Genomic DNA, 14,278 nt, shown 5'->3' on the forward strand with positions numbered 1-14,278 from the left:
ACAATGTTTTCTATGTCTCTTGCCTCAAAAGGGCCTTGGGTGAACTTGTAGTTTGCTTCGAGAGAGCTTCCACCACTAGATGATGAAGGGGAATTGATTCTAGTTCCAAAGGAAATTCTAGAAGTGAGGGAGCGAAAGTTGAGGAACAAGACTATAAAGGAGTACTTGATGAAATGGAAATATTTCCTAGTTGAAGATGCCATGTGGTAGGGGGAATAGGTGCTCCAACATTAAGGACTAAAGTTGCTTGAGGACATAATTTTTGGGAGGGAAGGACTCTAATGTCGCCATCCACTTAGGAATGTCGTCGTTGACTGGTGCCACAAATTCGCTTGGACGATAGTTTTCTCGTTGGAATTCGGTAAATTTTTTTCTTCAAAAAATCAGAATGTTGGAGTGTTTGAATTGTTTTTTTTTATGGTGGAAATGGATTCATTCCCATCAAGAACCCTTTGGCCACCTAAAATCTTGAAGTTTGACAGTTGTAACCGATATAAAATCTTGAAGTTTGATGGTTGTAATGCATATTTAAAAAAAATTATGCTTGATTATGTCATAATCTTGCTGGAATTTCCATTATTTTCAGAGCTAATTTGTGAGTTTTTCATATTACGTTCTTAGGAATCATAAGGGGGCTCTCTTAACCTAATAAGGTTCCCATAGGCTAGGGCAGGGAAAAAATAATCAAGAGAACATGATTGTTGGTGAAAACACTAAAAAAGCTAAATTGGTGAAAAAAGAACAAGGGTTCTATGCTAATGAGGAGTTGTTTTATCAAAGATTGCATCAATTTTATTATATTGAATAGTTTTTTAAAGTTATTTATTACAATATGAAAGTTTTAGTTATTCGTTTGAACTTTTGTAATAAATATTAATAGAGGTTTATTGAATAAACAAGGTATGTTCACATACTTGGTTTATATATATATATATATAGCGTCGAAACATTGTTAATAGGTATATTTTGACGTTGAAAGACTCTACAACTCAATATGATCAATTACATTGTTATATATATATATATATATATAGTGTCGAAAGATTCTACAACTCAGTGTGATCAGATACATTGTTGATATATATATATATATATATATATATTGCGTCGAAACATTGTTGATATTTATATATATTGCGTCGAAACATTGTTGATATATATATATATATATATTGCATCGAAAGACCCTCTACAACGCAATATGAAGGATTTTTATTTTTAAATTTAATAAATTTGGGTCATAGACATAGAGTGGCTGCTACATCCATGGGAAAATTTAGATAGATCAACTCGAAGGGATCTACCCGTCAACCAAATTAGCGATGCTTAACCCCAAGGGCGTCGAGGAGATTTGACCCTATGACCTCTTTGTTGGCGAGATCCTTAGCAACAAGAGCTCGACCAACTAAGCTACTCGGGGCTATTCCTTTGTTAATACTTACATTAACAAATTTATAAAAATATTAATAACAAAAAAAATCATTGTTGGGCATAAATAAAATATTTCAATTTCCATTTCAAGCTTACAACAAACCTTATAGAGAGAGAGAGAGTAATCGAAAGTAAACCAACATAGATCCATTTTAATCCTAGATCTATCAAGTACAGAGATTTCTCGAAGTGCAAAGCTCTTTTTTTTAGTGCAAAACTAGAGAAAAGGTTTGTACCTCGAGAGATTTGATATTTCTCGGGGCTTGATAGATTTGAGTTAAGATGGATCCATGCTGGTTTCAATCGTGTGCGGCCATGGAAAATTTGTTGAACATCTAATTAATATGATAATTTTTATATGTTAAATATGTCTAAGATTAATTTGGTCATTTTAATTTTGAATTTGCTCGGTTACCTTAGTGTGTTGAAATGATAGACACGATTAATAACTTGAATGATGAAATAATTTTTTTGAATGCACAATGACAATGTAATAGTGTTGAACGATACTAAATGTGAATAATAAAAATGTAGTCAATTACAAATAGTCTTCACTGTGATCAATGTCAAACTGTTTTTTTCTATTTTTTTTATTGTCACACTTGTTAGTTTTTTCATCTTAATAGTGTTGAATGATACAAAATGTGAATAATAAAAATGTAGTCAATTACAAATAGTCTTCACTGTGATCAATCTCAAATTGTTTTTTTCTACTTTTCTTATTGTCACACTTAGTTTTTCCATCTTTTCATATCGATCATATGAAAAAAATGGTTGAAATCATAGACCATTAATTTTTTTTACTTGATTTATTGTAGTAAATGTCATATCTTGTCTCTCTTGCTCTTTGATAAAAATAGTAGCTTTCTCAAATGTCAATCATTGTGGCTTATGGAGAATTAAACCCTAAGTGTGGGTCAATGGTAGTTGTTTTCTATTACTTCATTTGAATACAAAGTGACTAACAATGTTGAATGATGGGATATGAAAATAATAAGAATGCAGTAAATTACAAATAGTTTACCGTTTACCGTTTCAAGAAGCAAACATTTCAGGTACGTGAACATTTTATTTAAGATGAAAATTATAGTTTACCGTTTCAAGAAGCAAACATTTCAGGTAAGTGAACATTTTATTTAAGATGAAAATTAAAGTATTTTATTTATGGTTGAATTATTGTAACACAGAAATTAATGAATGTCGTCAATAATTTTTTTCTTTGCACTAAAATCAATGTACATTAATCTCATTAGTTTGAAATCAATGTACATCATACATTTAGTTATATCAAATCAGAAATCAACATTTACACTAAAATCAATGCATCTATTGCAAACAATCAAATAAGATTAGAAATCAACATATGCACTAAAATCAATCCATTTAATGTAAGAAATCAAATAGGATTAGAAATCAACATATTTACACTGAAATAAATGCATCTAGTGCAAGTAATCAAATAGGATTAAAAGTTAGCAACTATAGTGAAATCAATTCATCCAGTGCAGTTAATCAAATAAGATTAGAAATCAACCTCTACATTGAAATCAATGCATCTATTTTAGTGAACAACCAAAATTTTCGTGGATTTCTAAATTCAACTTTTTTTACCTTCTGTAAAAGCCTTACTTCCTCTTCCTCTATGGTTAATAACTTTCAATATTATAGACTACTATATAGTATCTTTATTTGTTTATGTGCATCTCTTTCTTTTTCCCTCTGTCTCTCCCCCACGTCTGTGTCTATCTCCCTCCCCCTTTCTCTACTCTTTTTTCTCCCCCTCCCTCTCTCCTCGCCTTTCCCTTCCTCTCTCCCCCCCACTATCTATATCTCCCTTAATCTCTCTCTTTTTGTCTCTCTATCTCAACTCCCCAAACACACATGTTTTCTGTCTCCATATTTGTTTCCCATCCTTCCCTCTCTTTGCCTCTTTCTTCTTCCCTCTGTCCCCACTCCATCTATATCTCTATGTCCCTCCATCTTCGTTTCTTTGTCTCTTTATCTCACCTCCCAAACATAAACGCTCTCTCCATATCTATCTGTCTCTTTCTCTCCCTTCCTCTTCTTCTCCCTCTCTCTCTCTCTCTTTTCCTTCTCTTCTCTTTCTTCCCCTTTTTCACTCTCTCACTCCCTCTTCTTCCCCTCCTCTCTCTCTTCCCCTTCTCTTCTCTCTTCCCCCTTTTCCCTCTCTCTCTCTCTTCCCCTTCTTCCCTCTTTTGCTCCTCTCTTTCTTCCGTCTAGCTCTCCCCTCTCCTTCATTTCACTCTCCATCTCTCGCTTCTCATTAGCTCTCTCTCTTTCTTTCCCTCCCTCCTTCCATGTCTTTCTTTTTCCCTCCCCACCCCCTAACTCCATCTCTCTCTTTTCCTTCCTTTTTCTTTCTCTTTCTCTCTTCCTTCCTCTCTCCCCCTCTCTCCCACCTCCCTCTGTCTCCCCCCATCACACTCTCTCTTTGTCTCTCTCTTTGCTCTCCAAATCTGTCACTATCTCCCTCCCTCTCTCCATCTCTGTCCCTCCCTCTCTCTGCCCTCTATCTATGTCTCTCTCTTTCTCTCTCTTCCCCTTCTCCTACTCTCTCTCACTCTCCTCTCCTCTCTCTCTTCCCTCTCTTATCTCCCTCTCTCTCCCTTGTCACTCCCTCTCTCTCTCCACCTCTATCTCTCTATGTCTTTGTTCTTCCCTCCCTCTCTCTCCCTTGTCACTCCCTCTCTCTCTCTCCACCTCTATCTCTCTATGTCTTTTGTTCTTCCCTCCCTCTCTCTCCCCCTCCAACTCCATATCTCTCTTTCTTTCTCTCAAGTCCTTTCTCTCCCACCTCCCTTTGTCTCACTCTCTTACTCTCTCTACCCTCTAATTTTCTTACTATCTTCCTCTCTTTTCCTCCCCACTCTGCCCCCTCCATCTCTATGTCTCCCTATCTCTCTTCCCCTTCATTTTTTTTCCTCTCTCTTCCCTCCTTTTCTCCTCTCTCCCTCACTTTCCATCTCTCCCTTGTCACTCCTTCTCTCTCTCTCTTTAACTTTATCTCTTTGTCTTTGTTCTTCCCTCCCTCGCTCCCCCCCTCCAACTCCATCTCTCTCTCTCTCTTCCTTTCTTTGTCCTCCATCACTCTCTTTGCTTCTTCATCCTCCAACTTTGTCACTATCTCCCTCCCTTTCTCCTTCTCTCTTTCTCCCTCTCCCTCCCCACTCTTTGGATCTTCCCCTCTTCTTTTTCCCTCTCTCTCCCCCCTCCATCCATATGATTGAGAATTATTACTTTTTGTAATCATAATCAATATTATTGATTATTATACCAATAATAATATATAACGAAATAAGTTATTAAAGAAACATTAATATTTTAACATTTTTTTTTTCAAAAAGAAAAAACCAACAAACTTATATTAGATAGAAGTTGTTTACATATGTCATGCGACCTATATTCCACAAAAAATAATAAAATATAGTATAATGGTTTTTTGTTATCTCGTCACACTACATGTATGCTATCAAAACAAATCTAAAAAAACCGTCACACGTCTTTCAAACTAAACATATATGTCCATCCGGATGTATCATTGATGTGATCTAAGAGATTCAAAGTCCGCCAGGAAAAATAAAAAAAGTCACAGAGCTCTGTCAAAGATGATAAACATCTTTCGCCCACCCACCAATATCCATTGTTGTTATATGAATGTCGAGACTTGTTAATAAAGTAAAAAACAGAGTCAATTATCCATGGATATCTAAAAATATATGTTCCCTGCTGTGCAATCACGAAGAACTTTATAATGCCAACATCTTGTACACCAGAAAGAAAAAACGCCCCCCAGACAACCATTATAGAACCAATGCAACAACCATGATTATGTATGTCATGCAATGAGAATCTTTCCAGCACTCTAGAGTTTGGAATTTTCAAACCTGGTATAATATATTTCACTGAATATATGATTGAGTCCCACTTTGGATAGAGAATCCACCATTTCATTCAGTTCCCTATGGATATGAATGAAAGTCACCAGTTGGAAAAGTTTAGTTATCTACCTAATTCTCTGTAACCAATTGATCCATACTAGAGGGTTAAGAGATGTCCTCTTTGAAACCCACTCGACCACCACCTTTGAATCACTAAATGCGTCTGATGTGTCACTTAAGAGCCATTTAGCACATAATAAAGTACCCCATAGTGCCAATACCTTGGCACATGTATTAGAACTAGAGCTCCCATTCTAGCTGAATCGGTAACAAAGTCTGGGATTTATAGTAAAGAAGGCACCACACCCACACACACACACATTTTCCTTTGAAACACCATCAAAATAAGCGAGAGGGAATCTATCCCTAATGTTTAATGGTAGTAACATCCTCAAAGATCGTTGTGCAATCATAAGACCAGATTCATTGTAGTTGGCAACTACCCCAATACACATGCCAGTTATATTCAAATGAGTATTTTCAAATATAAATAATTTTCTGCTTCTCCAAATGCCCCCTATGATATATAATGGAAGTGAACAATATATCTTGTATTCAGATATCTAATCCATCAGTGAATTCCAAATAACATTAATATTTAAGATATGCATAACGCCCAACGAGATTGAATGTGCAAAAGAATATTTCAGAAAAAGGTGGGTCACATCCTCCAATCAACATCCACATAAAACACATCTACTTGGACCACAAAATCCAATATGACAAAAATTGCCCCACGTCAACACCCTATTTCACCATGCCATCCAGCGAAAACATTTAAGTTTGAGAGGAATATGCCAACCCCAAATTATCTTGAACCAACTATAGGTCTCTGAGTGTGGAGTGATATACAAGTATGCTTCCACCACCAAGAGATGATCCTGGTTAGATGTGCCTCCCCACGAGAAAATATCATCTTTATCTCTAAGTGTAATGCCAACCAATGTAAGATTAAGAATATACATGTCCCAATATTGAGCCATCTCGCCAATTAATTCTAGGTCTCGAGATCAAGTATAGACCAAAAAAGGAACACCATAATTTGTTAATATCTGATCTAATGTATAAACACCACAATTATGAATAAGACGAATAAGTGGCACCGATAAAAAATGGTCACTAGTGAAGCCACATATAGGATCGAGACCAATTTCAATTATGTACCATTCCCTAGCTTCCACTTAATGTTACCCAATAACCATTGTCCAACCATCATCATACTCTTTCATATATATGAGACCGCATATGGAAATCAAACACCTTCCTTAATCCAATTCACCATTGATTGATTCCTCATGTATTTCTCCTTAACCATTTGATTCCATATTTCTTTTCTAGTGAGAGCCCTCCATAAAATTTTCATCAATAGTGCCCAACCAAATTTTTCTAGGTCCTTCATACCCCAACCCCCATCTTCTTTTATGAGTGATAACACCTCCAAATAAGTCAGATGATAACTTTTGTGCATATATTGAACCCGCCCAAATGAAATTTGAAATAATAGAATTAATCTTGTTGATTATGGATTTGGGAAGCATATATAGATGAAGCCAATATACCTCTATGCTTTGTAGAATCCCCTATACTAAGATTAGTCTGTCGCCCAATGTGACCAAGAGGCCAACCTGTGTTCAAATTTATCAATAAGCCAACGCTATTCTTTAATTCTGTAATCATTAGGTTTAAGAAAAAATTGGAATATTTAAAACTATTATCCAATGCCACAAACTCCACATTAAAAAGACCAACAATCTCCAAATAAAGTGTCGATTGCAATGAAGAAGTAATCAACAAAGATTTAGAGGAGTTCATATGTAATCCATAAGCCTCTCCAGATAGGCTAATGATCTGATGTAAAGCCTACCATTCCAATATTGATAGTTTTCCACTAAAGGATATCATTTGTAAATACCAAATGTGTGAGATGTAAATTTCTAGTAAGTCCCACACCCGAGAAAATACCAAGACGTTGTGCATCCATGATCAATCTGCTCATGCCCTCAATAACAAGTAAGAAGAGAAGAGACGATAGTGTACATCTCTGTCGTAAACCTCATGTAGCCTTAAAAAATGAGGAAGGCACTCCATTGAACAAAACTGCGAAGTTAGTGGTTGTTATATAAGCCATGATCCACTTCACAGCTTGAATTGAGAGATCAATCTTATCTAAAATCATACACAAGAATGACCAATCAACACAATAAAAGGCCTTATGTAAATCAAGTTTCAAAAGATCAACCTCTTTCTTTTTAATCTTGATAGAGTGAATGCACTCATGTGCAATAGCAATTGCATCTTGAATCTGACGATGTTGTAGAAAGCCAAATTGTTTCGGCTCTATTGTTTAGACAAAGTGGATTTCATCCTGTTGGCAATGATCTTTGATATCATTTTATATACAGTGTTTCACAAGGAAATGGGCTAGCAATCCATAAAAGAAGAAGCATTTGATGCCTTGGAAATCAGAGTTATAAAGGTGGACTTCAATGCGCTTGATATAAGACCATAAGTTCTTGATTCTCCAGCCATAAGCAATAAATCTTGTCCCATAATGTCTATAAAGTGAATAAATAATTCAATCGACCAACCGTCTGATCCAGGGCTTTTATCTCTCACAAATGACTTCAGAACAACCATTAGCTCATCTAATGTAATCGACCTGTCCAATGTTGCATTGGCCTCCTTATCAAACATAATCAGAAATGAATTTATGACTTCCAATTTTTTTTCTATATTCACCCCATCCCTGGATTTATATTGCATACCAAAATGTTGAACAATATCCAAGTGAAGTTCCTTAAGGGAAGTGATAGAATTAACAGTTGAATCTTGCAACTCCCAAATAGAGTTTTTTCGCCTCCTCTTACAAGCATAGTTGTGAAAAAACATAGTGTTTTTGTTGCCTCCAACAATCCAAATGGCCCTACTTTTAAGCCTTCATTCCTCCTCTTGAAACATAAAGATCCACCTCTTACGCCCTTCCAGTTCCAAAGCCAAAGATTTATGAGAAGTTGTAGCTACATGTGTTACATTTTATACATTTTACGTTATATTTAACATTTTAATTTTTTATTGTGAAATGAGTTATGCTTTTAGGGCCTGTGGTATTGATAAGCCATGGTATTATCCCATGGTGCTGTAACAAAATCTATTTACAAGTTAATAATATCCATGGTAAACTGAGGGTGAATATCCATGGTTAGGGATTTTGTTATAGTGTAAGTTTATTGTAAGTATTAAGTTTTTATGTGCTTATTAATTAAATTTAAATATGGTTACAAAATCCTTATTAGTCCCTGCCAAGGCTTGACTCTAACAATTGACCTTTGCACAATATAATGCCATGTGAATAACTATCCATAATTTATGGATATGGTTGCAATATTCATGCATGATTTTTAGATATTTGTGTAGTGATTTTTTATTCTTAAGCTTTGTAGGAAAACCATCCAAAAATAAAATTCTTCAAAATAACTCACACTTAAGTAAATAACATATTTACCATCAATTACTTCCCATCATAATTTAAGTAAGTCTTTGCATAAAAATGAATACAAATAATATGTAAACAACTATACTTAGTAGGGATTACTTCCCACCATTATTTATGTTTTCCTCGGCATTTATGTAGGAGTAAAATTGCACATGTGTAGACTTGACTTTTAACTTTTATTTATTTATTAATTGAGCCAACATTTAAATGTTATACACTCATTTATGGACACTACAACATCTCCCCCATACTCGGATATATATATATATATATATATATAAGCTGACATATAAATATTAAATACTAAATGTTAAATGTTTACAAATATTTACGCCTACACATCCCCTATATTGCGTTGTAGAGGGCGTCTCGAAACAACAATTTTCTTTTTAGTACAAGAGACGTGTAATTAGCTTGTTACTTAAAATGGAGTTGACAAATGAAATGTAAAAATAATATTATTAATACTAGATGACATGTGTAATTCATTATGTCAGGCCAGGAAGTAACTCCTTAATGCTAATTGTGTTTTTGCGTTAAGATTGCTCATGGATATAGACATGGAGGGAGAGACTCTTGGGCTTCACCTCTCAATGTCTCTTCATATTCCTAATCTCCTTATTTTATATTTACATTATTTACATGAATTTCCTAATCCTAAAGATTAGGTGTAACCATTCCCCCCTTAATCCGAAAGGATGTTGGTGAGTCCACACATCATTTTGAATGTTTCAAACTTTTTTCTTCCAAGTGCTTTGGTGAAGATGTCTGCAATCTACTCATTTACGGAACAATGGCGTAGATGGATTGTCTTGGCCTCAACATGATGTCGAATCAGATGGTATTTTGTATTGATGTGTTTCGTTCGATCATGGAACTTTGGGTTCTTGGCCAACTTTATTGCAAAAGTATTGTAAATCATGAGAGGAGTTGAATGCATTTGTTTCTCCTACAAATCTTCCAGAATTTTCTGGAGGCACACAATTTCCTTTATTGCTTCAGCCGTTGCCACATATTCTGCCTCAGTTGTGGAATTTGTTGGAACTGATTGTTTGCGTGATCTCCAGGAGACAAATGCCGATGCAAGACTTATAACATAACCTGAAGTAGATACCCTAGTTTCTTTGTCTCCATTGAAGTCTGAATAAGAGTATCCAATCAATTTGAAGTCGCCCACCTGTGTATACTTGAGTCCAAAGTCTTGAGTTCCCTTCAAGTATTTTAGACCTCTTTTTGCAACAGACCATGTCCCTCACAAGGCTTTTGCATAAACCTAGAGAGGATTCCAACAACAAATGAAATGTCTGGTCTGGTAGTATTCAGGTAGTTGAGACTTTCTACAAGCTGTCTATACTTTTTTGCATCCTCAAATTCTTTTCCTTCAATGGATGTGAGCTTCAAGTCCTATTCCGTTGGAGTAGTCAACATATTGCACTCAACCATGCCAAACCTCTTCAACATATCTCCAATGTATTTCTTCTGAGAGGAATATAAACTTCGGATGTTGAGCTACTTCAATACCAAGATACTAGTGAACATAGCCCAAGTCAGTCATTTCAAAACCTTTCCTCAATTCCTTCTTTATGGATTTAATGTAGCTCTCATTGTTACCTTCCATCAAAAGATCATCTACAAACACCACAAGATATACAATTGTTTTGCCAACTTTCTTGACAAACAAATTTGCATCATCAAGATCATAATGTTTGAAGTTGAGTTTCAGAAAATGCTCAGTTAACTTTTCATACCAGGCTCACGGTGCTTGCTTGAGGCCATACAAGGATTTCACAAGCTTGCATACTTTGTGTTCTCGGTTCTTCACAACAAATCCTTTTGGCTGCAACATAAAAACATTCTCTTTCAAATCTCCATTCAAGAAAGCAATTTTTACATCCATTTAATGGACTTTCCAACTGTTCTAAGCTGCAAAGGCAAAGAGTGTTCGGATGGTAGCCCATTTTGTCGTGGGGGAAAAAGTATTCTCATAATCGACCCCTTCCTTCTGTGCAAAACCTTTTTCCACAAGCCTAGATTTTTGCTTGTCAAGTGAGCCATCAGCTTTATACTTGTTCTTGTAGACCCACTTGCATCCAATTGGTCTGGTTCCCAATGGAGGATCAACCAACTTCCAAGTGTAATTCTTTATCAAGGCATCATATTATTTCTACATTGCTTCTTTCCATTCATCATGAGAAGCGACTTCTTTGAAGGAACTTGGTTCAAAATTTGTAAACAAATTCAGTTCACAATCATAAGAAACATCCATATCAACAAGTGAATCAAAATCGTCTACATCACCTCCATTTTGCCTCGTTGAATTTCTTGATCCTGTCTTTCCAAGCTCATTAGGACGAACACTTTCAAATGTCTTTGTCATCCATTTTGGAGGACCTTTCTGAGATGGTCCAGGCTTCTTAGTTGACGAAGTTGGGGCTGAATCAAGATTTAGTCTCCCAATTCTGTCAATCACCTCACTCAAAGTGTCAATAGTGGTCGGAGCTTCATTTGGGGGAGAGAGTGTTTCAAAAGAATATTCCACATATTGATCCAATATAGGAATCCCCCCTTCAATATGTGGAATCTGATTATCAAATGCTTGAAACGACTTTGCATGTCCGAATCTATCCAAGCGATCAAGCTGCCGCTCAACAACATTGTCAGCCTTGGAAGATTCAAGAAAGATCACATCTCTAGATACAACAAACTTCTTATTAAATTCATTATAGAGATGATATGCTTTGGAGGTATTTGAATACCCCAAGAAGATACACTTACGACTCTTTGCACAAATTTTGTTTCTTTGTTCCTTAGGTATCAAGGCATAACAGGTGGAACCAAATACTCTGAGATGCTTTACCAAATGAATGTGCCCATACCACATTTCATAAGGAGTCTTGTTTCTAATAGCATTAGAAGGACACCTATTCTTTATATAGACAACAAATAAAATTGCATCAGCCCAAAACATCAATTTAACATTCTTGAAAAACATCATGGAACGTACCATATTTAAGATTGTCATGTTCATTCTTTTAGCTACTCTATTCTGTTGGGGATTATAAGGCACAATTGTTTGATGTTTGATCCAATGTTGGCGAATATATTTTTAAAATTCATTTGAAGTATATTATTTTCCATTATCACTGCGAATAGAGCCAATATGGTTTGTGCATCATTTTCAATCCATGCATGAAAGTTTTTGAATGTTTGAAAAGCATCAGATTTGTTCTTCAATAAATAAACCGAACACATTCTGTCATCATATATTTATTTCCATTTGCAGAAGGAACATGCATTGGGTCACATAAATCTGAATGGATAAGTTCAAATTTTCTATGGGCTCTCGAATGAGAATCATGAAAAGACTGTTTGCTATGCTTTACTAGAATACAAGCATCACACTACTTAAGTTTCATATGAATTGTAGGCAAACCAGTAACACCACTTTTCTTAAACATACAAAGGTTGTCATAATTCAAATGTCCAAATCTAGCTTGCCATACAAAGACTTGATGGAAATGTACCTTCATCATAATGGTAACTATATGAGAAGTTTTGTGCACGAGCATAGGTACCTTGCAGCTTCAGAAGTCTTTCTTCTTTTATCCCAGTCATGACAAGTGAGTGATCTGATGCTTTTCTGACCTCAACCTTACCATCAAACATATGAATGGAGTGTCCTTGCTGACGGATGTAGACCAAGGACAACAAGTTTCTCCTCAACTCCGGGAGGTATAGATCATCATGTAGAAGAAATTCTAGAAGACCAAGGAATCTGAGCCTGATTGGGCCAAGCCGTGATGGCTTAAGTTTTGAATTATTTGCAAAATATACGACTCCATCAACATTGTCAGTGAATTCTTCAAAAAAATCTCTCCTAAAAGTCATGTGGCAAGTTTCTCCTGAATCAAATAACCAATCATATTTCCATGAAGAAGGTGAAGCATTGAACAAGTCTTCATTTACTCCAATATTGCAATGTGCCAGAACATAATGAGCAGATTCGGGTGGTTTACTTTTCTCTTTGTCATGGATTTTACCTTTGCTTCATTTCTTTCCCACTCAATTCTGTCCCAAGGAAACTTACATGTGGATGCATCATGTCCATCTGTATTGCAACGCATGCAATGAAGATCATACTTTTCTCTTTGAAACTGTCTGTAGTAGCACCAGTCTCCAGGCAAGGAATATCACTGTACAATATAAGCCAGAATATAAACTGTATAAAATACAAAACCTCAGCCTTCACAAAAGAAAACACTCACAGTGGATATTCGTTGCAACCTTGAGGAATATGAATGCACAAAATATTGCAGAGAATATAGGAACAGAATATGGTAGAGAAATGATAGGAGTTACAACACAAACTAATTTGGGAGCTGGCTGTGATACCATGTCAGGCCAAGAGGTAACTCCTCAATGCTAATTGTGTTTTTTCATTAAGATTGCTCATGGATATATACATGGAGGGAGAGACTCTTGGGCTTCACCTCCCAATGTCTCTTCATATTCCTAATCTCCTTATTTTCTATTTACATTATTTACATGAATTTCCTAATCCCAAAGATTAGGTGTCAACACATTTTATGTCCAGCTAACATGTAACATTTAAAACTATAACATTTTTTTTTTTTTTTTTACTATTAACCATAGATAACATAATTTTATATCAACTTCATATAAATAAATTCAAATTATTATTTCTTATATTTTCACTTTCTAATGTAAGGAAGACGTATAACTTATTCCATTTTTTCTATTATTATCAATCAACAACATTTCATTAATTCCTAAAAAAAGTATTACAATAAGCATATCAATTCATCTTCACCCTCCTCGCTTCACTATGACCAAATTTTTTAGCCAGGAGAGTAATTTATAATATCTACAAGGCTTACATATACAAAAATTAATTACTGCCCAAAACACCAGTAAAACCAGAAAACAACCTACAGAGAGAATTTACAAAGGAGGATGCGGTGCATCAACCACACCTTGGCCCACAGGGTGGCTCGACCTTGATGAACATGGAAATCAATGTGAGTCAACCGTGATTCGATTTCATCCATCCTTTCACTAATTCGACGCTGACTCTGACACACAAAGGCAAGACAATCAAGGATTTCTCCTTGGTTGAATTGAATATCATTAGTGTAGGCAACAATCTCGTTGAAGTCTTTGTATCTCTACTCTCGCGGGACATCCAGTATGTTTGCAATAACTCATAGTTGTTTTGCAATTATGATAAGCGAGGGCGGTTGCACCACCCTCCCAAGAGACTGCGGGACTGTGACCTCTTCCTCCTCTTCGACGCTACTCACTAACTCATCTTGTTGCATCCCCAGATTGGCTCGCTATCCCTGCATGCCTCTCGGGCCAACTCCCCATTGAGCAT

Source organism: Pinus tabuliformis, chromosome 7, assembly GCF_031772625.1.
Source record: "Pinus tabuliformis cultivar Carrire ecotype Pingquan chromosome 7, CPIR1, whole genome shotgun sequence".
NCBI lineage: Eukaryota > Viridiplantae > Streptophyta > Pinopsida > Pinales > Pinaceae > Pinus > Pinus tabuliformis.